Source organism: Triticum aestivum, chromosome 1D (genome assembly GCF_018294505.1).
Source record: "Triticum aestivum cultivar Chinese Spring chromosome 1D, IWGSC CS RefSeq v2.1, whole genome shotgun sequence".
NCBI lineage: Eukaryota > Viridiplantae > Streptophyta > Magnoliopsida > Poales > Poaceae > Triticum > Triticum aestivum.
The window spans coordinates 62,404,175-62,418,149 of NC_057796.1; the positions used below are offsets into that span (position 1 = coordinate 62,404,175).

At 45.3% G+C, this 13,975-nt stretch overlaps 1 pseudogene; it reads right to left on the minus strand.

The window, feature by feature from the left end:
- Nucleotides 1-1,641: 1,641 nt before the first annotated feature.
- LOC123180309 (uncharacterized) lies at nucleotides 1,642-13,234 on the minus strand (annotated as a pseudogene).
- Nucleotides 13,235-13,975: the final 741 nt, after the last annotated feature.

A 13,975-nucleotide genomic window follows, 5' to 3' on the forward strand; every position in this document is an offset into this window, starting at 1 on the left:
CCTACCCGTCAGACTCCCCCAACTGGGAGGCCTAGTTCGCCATGGAGCACGACGTGGCATGCCGTGGCGGCGTGTAGCTCAACCCTGGGTTTGTGTCGCTGCCCCCGGAGGTGGTGTCGGAGGAGGAGGTGGCTTGCTAGCCGCATTGGAGGCGGTGCTCTAGCATGCCCTGGAGGAAAACCAGCACGAGGAGGACACGCACTGGGACGGCTTGGAGGAGGGCCTCGAGCTGTCGGTGGCGGGGGCCTTCGCTTATGCCCCGCCGCTTCCCAAGCCCAAGGCCGAGCCCGAGCACACACTGACGCTCACGCTCACGCCCACGCCCACGCCGCCCGTGGAGCCCGAGACGGAGATGGATGCGTGGACCGGCATCCTCCGTGAGTGGGTGAGTGCACCGCCCATCCCGCTGGGCGCCACGCCAGAGCAAGAGAAGGCCTACCTGGAGCACCGACGATAGCTCCACCTGTCGGAAGAGTGCGCCGAATGCAGGCCGAGCGCGAGGAGGAGGAGTGCCATGCCGGCTGGGCACGGGAGGTAGAGGAAGAGCGCTAGGAGCGGGAGAAGGAGGAACGCGCGCGTCGCGCATCAATGTTGCCAGCGGAGCAAACGCGGGAGGCGTGAGATATGGATAGGAAGGCTTAATGTATTATAGTCAAGACACTCAGCTGGGCTTAAATAGGCTACAGTTATTTGTAAAATGGATGTAAGTAATAAAAATAATGTTCAAATTTTGTGTGTTCCAAATATTTTATATACAACCAATAATTAATTAGTAAAAAAACATTTAAATATACACATGTATATTATATCAAATATTTTTAATGAATATGAATATTTTTACACACTCATGGCTCATATTTAAATTATTAAACAGAAACATTACTAATTATTTATAAACATTCACTTGTGTATAATCTTCCCTCATGACTTATATTCATTTTTTATATAATTTAAATATTAACCAGGACTCAATATCCATATCAACATTATACTTGTTAAATTGTGAATATTTTTAATTATAGAAACATTTTAATTGCTAACATACTTATGAGTTATAAAATGTGTGTATAATCATTGAAATGTTTCAATAATTTAAGAATTATAATGTTACATATTATTATGATTTTAGATTACTCAATTATTTTTATAATTGATAAACATTATTTTTAATACATGATTTTTTTGAAATATTACGTGAATATTTTTTTAATATAATCTATGAGTGTATTTTAAATTTTGTATATTTACTAATCATTATTTGTATGTATAATATTTATAACACACAAATATTTGAACATTATTTTTATTACTTACATACATTTCGCCAATATCTTAAAAAGTTAACATGTTCTTAATGGGCCGCACAACTACATTCCATTGAATCCCAGCTAGCGCCTTGATTATAGTACATTAGGCCTTTTTTATCTCTATTGGACATCAAAGAGTCTCGAGTTTGGTTCCCTGAAGACACATTTTGCATGTGTAAAAAGACAGGCCACACCTCCACCTTCAAGAGACATTTTGTGTGTGTAAAAAACAGGCCACAGCCCCACCTCCAAGACACATTTTGTGTGTGCGCAAAAAGACAGGCCACACCCCCACCTCCACCATCCAGTCGTTGACAGTGGGTCCCGCACCAACTTCGTCAACATTGTTTTCATATCCAAACACAATTTGCATCGTCCGAGCCAAGTTCTAACACCCGTTCCCTGTATGCCACAAGTTTTAGCACTAAAATAATTTTTCTCGTCATGTTTATGGACTAGTGGTGTAATTGACTCAAAAAGAAAAATATTCGGCTCTCCACAACTCCACCAGTAACTGGTAGGAGGAGGGGTCCTCAAGAATAAAGACACGGCAAAGTACAATTGCAAATGAAGAAAAGAAAAAAGGAAATGCAAATTCAAAGTGAAAACACGTCGGTGCTTGAGCTAGCATGGGTCGGTGGTTGACGTGCATTCCACGCGCTGCTCCGACGCGTTGCCGGAGTAGCATCGTCTCAGGCTGCGGTCGTGCACCACGGCCTGCACAAATAAGATTGCGCTCATGACGATAGAGTAGAGTAAAGGTAGACGACGTTAGCTTGGAGTCAGACGCGGCTCGGAGCGCCCGTAGGTACGTACCAGATATATGTCGTGGTGCATTGCTCGGTTGATGGTCTCGAGGGACGCCTCGCGGAAGACGGCGGTGAGATGGCGGGACTCGGTTTCTTCCGACTGCCGGAACATGAGCGGCACCTCGCGCTTCAGCTTGGACCACATCTGTAGCCGCGGGTCGATCACGTCATGTTGGACGCCATGGACGCGCCTGCCGCAGCCACGCGGTGCTTCGGTCTCGTCAGTGGTGTCGCTGCGAAGGACAAACGGGTCCTCTTCTTCCACAAGCCAAACCGGAGTTTTGTGCGCCTCGTTCAGCATGAAACCCATCTCCCGCGTGAGGAACTCGGCGGCGACCTTCTCCGTGGAGCCCATGGTCGTCGCCCGCTGCATCTGGTAGCTGGACACCCATGAGTAGAGGTATGCCACCCCGGATCGGCCGCCGCCATGCAGCAGGCCGGTCACCATCACTTTGATGTCGGCCTCGAAACGCCACAGCTCAACGCCGCCCCAAAACTTGTGCGCTTCCTTGAATTCCTCCCACCTCCCCTGCAACTCGTCGGCCTTACGCGATCAATGGTGGCGACGACCTTGTCCAGGCCCTGGACGAACTTGGCCACCATCTCCACCAACCTGAACCGGACGATGTGGTTCACTACCAAGGCGGATGCAACGACTTGCTGCTGCACGGCCAGTGCTCCGGGCCTTTGGACTGACAGTGATGCGCTGCCGCCGTTCTCCCCAACCCCATTGACAGCATGCAAGTGGCGTGTGGCCGTGAGCAGGAGCTGGTGCTTTGAGACGGCAACTTTGCCATTGCCGATGTCCAGATCCACCGACGGCACGTGCAGGCGGACGATGAAGTTCTTCACCTCGCCGGCGTACATCGCGCCGATCACGATCTCGCCCGACGCCCCGTCTCCGGAGATGTGGCTCCCGTACCCACCGGAGTCGATGCTCTTGAGCTGCACCCCGCCATGCTTCGGGGCCACAAGGCTGATGCGCTCGTCGACGGCGACGACGCTCTTGAGCCCGCCCAGGCAGACGGCGAAGGCGCTGGTGATGCTGGCCAGGTTCTCGTTGATGAAGGAGTAGGTTCCCCGCGACTCCTGGGCGATGAAGAGCAGCGCGTTGGGTTTGTGAGACCCGCTGAAGCCGAAGGTATGGACGGGGTACTTCCGGAGCGCGGCGCTGATCCCGACTTCCATGCTCCACTTGATTCCTCTCTTGTCTTTTCCATCCGACAGGAACAAGATGAAGCCGGCACGGTTCCTTCCGTCACTTCTCTCGTCGAGGATCTGCACTTCACACAAGGATTAAGGATATATTGCTAATTATTCATGCCGTTGCAAGATTGTAACACCAAATTGCAGCGGGCTGCAGGGGCGCATACCTTCACCGCCTTACACAGGCCCGGCCGGAACGCCGTGGAGCCGCGCGCCGTCAGCTCATCGACCCGCCTTCTTACATCTCTCCGGCCACCGGACGACATGTCCAGTAACCTGGTGCCATACTCTTCGACGATTTGGTTGTTGAACGCCACGATAGCTAGGCGGTCTCCGCTGTCGAGCTTCCCGATGATGAACTTCATCGCTCGTTTGAGCAGATCCAGCCTCGATGACTCATCGGATGGCGCCGCCCGAGTATTCATGCTGCTGCTGATATCCAGCACGGCCACTAGGTCGACGGGGGATCGCCTGCTTGCCTCCGGCGGCGCCTCCACACGCACCAGCACCTCGAAATCATCGTTCTCTTGCCCCCACGGGATTGAAGGGAATACCGGCGTGGTGCTCACTTTCACTGTCTCCGCGGCAGTGACCTGTATTAATGATAAACATCCGCATCGAGCTGATCAGTTCTTCGTCTAGCTTTCATTTATTTATGTATTCATTTTTTGGGGAGGTTTCAAGTTTCATCGAACTGAATTGCGGTGAAATTGGCATTCGCCGAGTATTTTTAATACTTGGCTTTATACGATTTTAATCTGCACTCAGATGACCAGGAATAAAGATGCTCGCAAGGACCCGAGCCTGCCGCGATCCCTTTAGTCCCGGTTGATATCACCAACCGGGACTAGAGGTCCCATTGAACCGGGACTAGAGGTGACTGTGCCCCTCTCCGCTCCTAGTCGTTGGAACCGGGATTAATGATCACATTAGTTTCGGACCCAAATCTAGCCTGGACTAACCAGTAATTTCTCAGTTTTTCTGAAGACTGGTCGTGCAATGGGGACATACATATTTTTGAACTTTCCCGTATTTATTATATTTAAAATAGAATAAAACGCCGGGCGTAAGTCTATCTAACTATTCCGTGACAAATTCTTAAAACAAACTACACCATGACTAATGGAGTAATTCTACAAGTAGGAGAATCATAGATGCGTGCAGGAATCTATCACCTCACGATTGATATCATCAATACATATTATTCAGTACATCAAAATTTCTGAAATGATTTACCCCTGAACCGTCGGTCGTCACCAGTAGAGTTTGTTCCAGTGAGGGCTTCAAAACAAGATCATATATTGCTATGTTCCGGTGATTTTTTTGTCGGACCAGTTGTAATACAATAATTATTACCATTGTTGTCATATTTGCAGTGCATAATTGCCACGTTGATAGTACATGGTTACCAGGCCAATAGTTTATACTCCCTTTGTTCCAAAATATAAGGTGTATTCGTTATTTTCAAAAGTCAAACATGTGCATGCTTGACTAAATTTTTAGAAAAATATATCAGTATCTATAATACTAAATTCACATCATTTGATTAATCATGAGAAGTATTTGCATATTTTATCTAATAGGTATTACAGATGTTGATATTTTATTCTATATCTTGGTCAAGCATACAAATGTCTGACTCAATGCTCCTTATATTCTGGAACGGCAGGAGTACTTTTTAATTAGGAAATGCAATGTTATATATGAAACAGGGCGAGTTAAGTGTTAGCAACAAGTAAGAGATAGTATTAACCCTGGAAGTGCTCTCATGCAAGTACTCATTGGTGAAGATGACGTCCAATAAACTATTAACCAATTTACTATAATCTATGTGGAAACACGTCGATATGAGATTTAGTTTCAAAAATCTTGTCACTTCTAATGTAATGGTAAAGTAAATTGTTAGCCGGATTAGCAGTTAAAGGGATAGAAGGTTTTAGTAATAGGAATTTGGAAAATCTTTATTGATATCATGGTTTACATATGATACAGAAAAAGGACTAACGCCTTAGGGTCTTAGGCCCGATGCCCCTACATAGTCCAGACTTTAGAGAGAAAAGGGCTAACATACCGGATATTCGCAGGTTCGCGTAGGAGCCGTGCTGGCTGTTCGATTGCCTCATTATCTACAAAGTCGTTAGATCTCATACGAGGGCACAACAAGTTTTATGTTTTAATTTCCTAAATTTCGGTCGCAAGTTCTGAAAGTTACGACTTTGTTGGTTGCTTGTGCCGAAGTTCTGAAAATTATGTTTTTGTCTGTCACTCGTACCAAGTTTCACAAGTTGAAACTTCACGAACTTTTTGAAAACTTGTCAAAATGTATTAAAAAGGAATCTCGTTTGAAAGCCCTCGTCACCAGAAACAGAATATCCAAACAAACTTAATTTGGATTTTTGGTTTGGAAGATATAAAAAGTTGAAAATCAAAATTTAGTTACATGCCCCTCCCACTAACATACCGCATGAGAAAATTTAGTGTGACGACCCGACTTATAGTCCAGCACAAGATGTGGGTACTTGTACTATTTCTCATTTTCGTTGGTACAACTATCCATGTCTTACATTCATCACGTGATATGATATCTTTACCTCGGAAGAGGTCCTCCATATTGAGCACCAGTGTTTCTTCTTTTGCGGGGTTTAGCACTAAAACGTCTATACGTTTTCGTTTCTTCTTACTGTATATTAGGTTTGTCTTAAGCCAAATCTTTTGAAGTTTGATTAAGTTTGTAAAAAAAAGTACTAACAATCACAATATTAAATCAATATTACCAGATACATATCGGAAGAAAAAATATATTATATTCATCATGAAATATTTTTAATATAAATATGGTCAAACTATACAAAATTTGATTTAAGACAAACTTAATACACATTAAAAAAACCGAAGGCGTTACTAGATTAATAAATTAATAAAGTAGCATTCCATCGATCGGAAGCATGAGAGTATACTAATAAGTTAAGTAATTGGATTAAATTAACTTGTAAGCTACAGAACATACCTGTCGTAGTAGTACTATGAGCAAAGAGATGAAGCACGCCGACCGGGGTAAGCCAGTAACCCGCCGAGCCATCTCTCACTGGTTCACACTACCTTCAATCCGGTGTTCTTTGTAGTTGTGTTGTGCGCTCTAGCTAGCCTATATATATAGGCTCGACCAGTCGATTCGTCGTCGGCTCGTGGCCGTGCAGCACATGTTCAGCGCAAGTTCTGTAAATGGAATACTAAGTATATTCTGACGAGCAAGCTACAGTGTCTCGGCGACGAAAGACACCATATGACTGTGGCCAAGCGTGCATGCGGTCCACCCGTCATATACCGTGGAGACGGGCCGTCCGGATGTACTCTGTCTAGAAAGATCGGACGACACGAAGAGGCCCCGAGAGGCCCTCACGGCACGCCACCTAAAAATTGACGGCACGGGGGCCACTCTTGCCCGTGAAGCCTCCCAGGAGACGGGTACTCCAGCTCCTTTACAGAGGTGATTAATTTGTATTTGAGTTTGAAATTTTATTTGTCGTATGGAAGACAATTTCTTTTACGCATTTTAATTTTTGAAGAATTATTTGAACTTCAAAACATATTTTTCATGTGATTTTCACCGTTTTCCTTGCGAACAGTCTTTTCCTGGCCAGCCATATGAGATGGAACAAATTTACGGCCGAATCAGATGATGAGCAAGACAACAAAGTGAGGACATCTCCAACGCAGACCCTGAAACCACCCGCAATTGTCTGGACCACGTGGTCCGAACGCGGTTTGCCATCCAAAATGGAATTGTATCGGTCCGCCGAGTGGTCCGGGCGTACTTTTCCCGGCAAACCCGAGACAAATAGGAGGGGGGGTGGGGTTGCGGGAGTCCGGACAGCAGCCTCCAACACCCCCGGCCCACCCAAAAGCCTTCCTGGACCCCGCGCCTCCAACCAACATTTTAGCATAAGGAGTATCACAGGAGTGATTACTTGCACATCAGGAGTATCACAATTACAACTAAAGAGGGATTGTCCTCACTGCTGTCCCTGAGCCCTTCACAAGGAGAGTTCCAAGCCTCGCAACTTCTTCCTCCAGCTCTGCACATGACCCTCAGTTACGAACCTCGTCCCTCAGCAATTAGACTCCGGTAGTTTGCAAACTCCCATTTCCCATAGCAGATTGATTTACATGGCTACTCTCACCAATGAGAGGACCAGGCGCAGAAAAGATTCAGAACTTTTGGAAGCAAACAATTATAGAGCTATGGGTCTCTGAGCACTTACCATGCCTAATCGCATGAATCCAACAAATTTGCCAACTCAAATGCTACAAAGACCAAATGATGGTGTGAGGCAGCTCACCATATATCATTGACTCTTACAATGATAGATCCATAGATCAGCGAGGATATTCATAGCTGCTCCACCTAAGAAGGCCAAGATGCCATACACACAATTAGAGCCAAAACAAAACCTGAAGCAGTGGAAATAGCCATCCACTTGCTGGAGGAAATAAATGAAATAACAAGCAAGAAGAAGCAAAATGATGTCGGCAGTGTATCAAACAATCGTACTGAAATGATCAATACACAAAAAAGGAAGCGATCTCCAGTTGTCAACGCACTGAATTTAGCATATAAATGACATGGTGACTAAAATAATTACCTTAGATCATCTTAGGAAATGTTCCAGCAAAGAAGGCAATGACTTTTCCGTATCACACATAGCATGAATTTTTCAACTTCAAATCGTATGATACCATGGACTCTACATATGTTGATAGGCATAATAATTAGCCACAAAAAGCAGGGGTACGGATAACACATCGAAAGTAAAAGCAGAGAGCAAATTTAATGCTTACAGCAAAGCATGGGCACAGATAACTTACTGGTTCATCTGCCACTACTTTATTATCTATGAAGAAACTAAAAGTCAAATGTACAACTAAATCAGGAATAAGAACACCATAAAACACTGGGCTTGGTCTGCATGCAAACCATTAATCTGATTGGAGATGGAAAACTAACCAAGATCGGATAAAGTCTGAAGGTAAGATATACGTACAGTCATTCGAGTAAATAACAGAAAGGTAACCACCAGATCATCTTCTGTTCTAGAACTCTGTATATATATGTGTTTAAAATATTTGGCAACAAAACTGACATATTAGGTATTTCTATTGACTAACACAACCCATCTGTTGCAGAGCACACAACTTTTAGATACCTTTGATGAGCAATAAGATCTATGTTGGCATAGAAATCAAATGCATGCTCAATCAAGGACTTTATAAATGAGGTAAAAACAAAGGAGAACACAAAGCTTATATTGACAACCAGCCAAAGTCCAGTACCTGGCCAATGCCTAGTAGTATGATGGGATATTACCCAATTGGAAATCATAAACAAAAAACTGATTACAAATAATAATGATATAATATTTATAAAATGAATTCAACAATTAAAATAAGCAAGCCCTGATTATACGTGAGTGCATACCAAAGTTTTGTGAGGTTAGGCCTGAACATAAACATGAGAAATGAGCGTGACTGTTTAATCAGTATATATAATAGGGTGAATGAACTCAATATGTATGAAAGGAATAAATAAGAAAAATATTGTACCTCATGCATTGGCACGGGTCTCGCCGATCTGAGCCTGGCAACAAAACATACCAGTGTGTAAAGTAAGGATTGCAGAAAAATTAAGAGAAGCAGATCCCAAGTAAACAAAAAGCATGTATCTTAGTCATCGCAATCATATTATCCATAGCGCTCCTCTAGGAATGAGCGAGAAAATGATCAAAAATCATATGGCAAAGGAATATCTAGGACAACACAAACAACAACAATAAAGGAAACACTACGCATTGCTGAGAAAAAGGCCCAGACCCCGGCGGTCGCGCGTGAAGGGGCCGACGTGGTGGCATATCGACAGCACCTGACAGTTGCGTCTTGCTGTTGCTAGCCCTCATCGCCGATGTGCTCCTTCCTTAGTCGCTGCCCTCGAACCTCCTACTTAGCCGGGGAGGGGAGGGTAGTGGGGCGCAGGAGCCATGTGAGATCGGCAGCTGCCATCTCCCACCCATTGAGCCGCCTACCTGACTGGCACCTGCTCCGCCCCTCCTTCGGCCAACAACGTCTAGGTTGAGCACTTCCTTGGAACTACTGATACAGAATTGAAAAACAAAGAATGGAAAATGCCTTATTAGCAACATATGGATACCCCCAGTTTATATAAGGATAGTAAGTATGGAGATGAGTTCATAGACATGGTGCTCACCAGAAGGGCTGTTGGTGATTCCTATATTCTTCAGCGGAGGAGAAACCAAATTAAGAGAGGATCATCATGTTATATCTTACTCAATTGACCAAAAGATGATATAATCATTAATTAATTTGTGCAAGAATAATATTAATAAATTCAATAGTTTAGAAAGAGTGAAGAACAATATTAATCAATAGAAAGAGCGAATAAATTACCTCCTTCTGTTCAGTAACACCGCCATGTACAAATCATATAACCTGCAGATTTTGAAAGAAAAACTTATGGCCTCATAAAAGTTGTGGCATAGTTCTAAAAAGTTGGATCGTGAGATTCAACTTTTATATAACAAGCAATTTATATAGCAAATTTCACACTCTATATTCTTTCCCATATCTTTTCTTAATGTTCCGTAACTCCATCCATATAGTTTATATAACAAGTAATTTGCAAAAAAAAAAGTTCAAACCCTCAGATCATCACACTCTGTATAGGCAACAACAACTACCAGACGTACGACACACTCTGTTCTACTAAACATGTCACGCATGGCTGGTATTCCAAAAGAGAGCAGTCACATGTGAAGAAGAGTCTCACTCAAGTAGGAGGTCATCATGTTGTGTTCTGTTTCTGGCCATCAGTCTCAAGGATTCATGTCCAGACTCCAAATTCCACTTTCTTGTGTATGCACAAAGGACAACTAATTGGACTATGCATCTATAGTTTTCTGCTTCAACAGGTTAACAAGATTCATGTCCAGAATCCAAGTCACAGCTTTCTTGCTTATGTAGAAAGAGGGAAAGACAGTAATGCTCCATTGCCTTCTAGATTTATTACATTTAAAAGCTAGATAGTAGAGCCGGTTCCTACAGGTCAAATAAATTCTATGCAAATAGTGCCCTGTAACCAGTATACACACACATTCAGACAAAAAGAAAAACATGGACATAAATATTGTTGCACCCATGATTTCTACTGTATTTGCAACATCCATCCATTTATCTCTGTATATCCATGAAAGCAAGAGTCATCGTCAAAATGTTTGTCCGTTCAGCAAGTGAGCAGTTACTACAACGCTTCTATTGCCCACCCCTACTTAAATGTTTTGAAGAGGTTATGTCATAGGTGGTTCCGGTATGGTCTTTTAATAGGTTAATAAGTCATTTCTTGATAAGTTGATGCTTCCATGGTCTGTCCTGTGCACGGTGGGTTATTAGAAGACAAATATATCAAAACGAAGTGAGTATTAACCACACAAACACACACAATTTTGATATGAATAAATATGTGTGCACTAACACAACAATCACAAAGGATTAGCATATAGCTTATCAGACAAAAAAGGACAGTCTTTATAACACCAAGTCACAACAAAAGAAATATACTCTCCACAGAACAAAGAACTAACGAGGGAATATCAATTTTAAAGAAACACCAAAATCCATTGAAACTATCGAACAACAGGAAGCATAATAAGAATTGCAGAAACCACTTTGGACCTTTTACACAAACTGAAGGTAGCATTGTAGGTACTAATTAACCCTGGGCATATAATAACATGTAGTCAAATAGCTGAATCAAGGAAATTTGATAGTAAGAAAAGAAATGGGGGCGTTCTACAACCATAGCTACAGTGTACATAACAAAAGTTAGCTGCTTGGGGGGAAAATGGATGCACCTTGGATCCACCTGATATTAGTAGTTGTCGCTGGTCATATTTCTCCGTTGAAATTGGTGGGGGCATATAAGTACGTAGCTTCCCGTTGAAACCAGCTGCCCCTAGGAGAGAAAGTACAGATAGATTAGAATGGGGTGGGTTTGAGGCACAAGTGAGAAGCAAGGAAAAAGGAAAGGCTAGGAGGACCCATACCTGGTTCTCTGACTGCTGCTGCCCATGGTCGGAGGAGAGGGAGCGGCGCAGGGGAGCGGAGGGGGAATAAACACCAATAGCCTCTTATCCCCCCAATCTGTTTTCTCCTGCAATTTTTAGTGGTTCAGATGCATGAAGGCATATATGCAGCGGCAAGAACAATGAAATAAGAGAAAATGACCTCACATTAGTTGATCCAAAGAACACATAGAAAGTATATATTTTTTACGTGCCTTGTAAATCAGTAAGTCATCGATGATTGATCTTCTTATAGAGAGCTATGCGTCCACCTCGAGAGTTGATTCAGTTGGAAAAGAAAATGAATCAAACAACTCAAAAAAATGAAATGTAAAAAGTGCGGTAAAGAGATGGTACTGATGACTGTATACATTGCCGAAGTTGCAGAGGTACAACTACTGGGCTGCTCTCATCAGGCCATCCAAACCCTACCCATGAAATATATAAATGAATTAGAGAAAGGAATAAGAATAAACACTCAGTGTTGGTGACGGCTGAAGGCTGAGCTCATGGTGGGGAGGTGCAGCGGTAGCAAAACTGAAACATTCATCAAGCAAATGCTGACTGCCATATGACACAACCAGCAAGGTAAGAAATCGGTTCATGGAGGAGCTCAACCTTGTCGATCTGGTTGTGTGGACGCTGGGTGTAGAAAGAGAGCATCCCTGCTCTTCTTGAGGGGTTGAGCTGGCCTTGGTTGGGAGATGAAGGAGGCTGGTGCGGAGTCAGCGGCACCAGCAGCGACCTCGGCATATGCCGTTGACGAGGAGGGCTGCCGGTCCTTCTGGAGCTGACGACGCCTCCTTCCTCTCACCCTTGGCCTCCCGCGGCGGAGGAGGCGCCAATGACTGCAGCGACCTCGTCCGGGTTCATCTCATCCTCCCGTGATTTCCTCGCGACAAGAAATCTCGGCACCGGTCTGAATTTTCTGTCAGCATGGCAAGTACCCTAGGCAAATTAACAATCACTCAGGGTTCTAACACAAGAAAGCATTTATACACTGTATGGCTGCCTTCTGTTTGGGGATTATAACATTATAAGATCATAATATGTTCCTCCAAGGGAGTCAAATAAAGCAATTTCTTCTCAAATTCATTGCTAAGGAGATATAAATATTACCCTCAAATTGCACCAAAAAAGTGATCAAGCTCATCACCAGTTTGACCAGTCAATCCAATAGTAAGCCTCAGCACAACAAACACTCGCCAAGGGTCAACATCCCTACTCCTATGAACTTGCAGCATTAAAATAAATAGTCATTTCGAACCTACTTTTTGCACAATCAAGAAATCCGACAATAAGCTGTGAACTGCCACAGGAATACCAACACAGAACCATGGACAAATTTCAACAGCAAGGCTACAGACCCGACGTTGCAGGTGGATGAAAGGGTAAACCGTAGGGGAACGAACGAGGCGTGAATGGAGGGGGACGAGAGGGGCGAACCTCGCAGCTGGAGGAGCAGAGTGTGGCGGAGGCGGAGGAGGAGGCGACGTACCTGTCCAAGTCGTCGTCGTCCTCGGCGCGGGGGACCGAGCCGCCGCCGCTGCCGCCGGAGACGGCGGATGAGGAGCTCCCTGTCGCGGTCGCGGGGCCTTGGCGTCGCCCATCATCAGGGGCTCAGGCTCCACGCGCTGTGACGCCGGCAATGTCGCCCTTCCCTGCCTCGTACCCTCCGAGATCGGGGCCCGAAGCAGGCACTCCCGCCTCCATGGTCTCGCGCCTGAGCGGCGCCTCTTCGCAGCTCGACGCCGCCACCACTGCTCCTTTCGCCTCTTTGCAGGTCGACGCCGCCACCGCCTCTCTTCTCCTGCCACCGCCGCCGACGCCGACGCCGCATCCGCCGCTCCCCGCCTCGATCCAACCGACCCCGCATCGGCCGCTCCCCTGCCTCGAGCCAGCAGCCGCCATGGAGCCATGGATCCTACGCGGGAGGAGAAGAAACGCGAAGGGGAGGAGACGACACGGTGGTGGTGGCGAGCACGAAGAAGGGGACGCGGGGCTCGAGGAGAGGAGGGACGAGGGATTGGGCTAGGGTTTTCACCGCGCAACGTGGGGCTCGAGGAGAGGAGGGACGAGGGATCGGGCTTTTCACCGTGCACAGCACACGATCCACCCCTTTTTTCACCCAAACTCAGTCAGCAAAGCACACTGCAACGTGGTCCCACCTAGATGGCTGGCCCAAGCGTCATTCACCGAACTGGAAAGACACGACACGACGTGAAGCAAAACAGACGGTTGGATGTTTGACAGCCAGTTGAAAAGGACCAAAAACTTTACACGTAGGTAAAACGGACGAGGCAGATCGTTGCGCGCGAGGGATGGCGCTGGATCAGCGGGTACTCTAAGAGGCTTTATATGTTAGATGGATTCCCATTTGGAGTGCATATACGAGCACTATATTGTATCATCCGACGACTCGTCCGACGAGGAGGACTACACAGATGAGACGACGATGATGCATACGGTCTTTGAAGACGCGGAGCATGCAGAGGAGGATGTTCTCAATTCTAAGGGATCAATC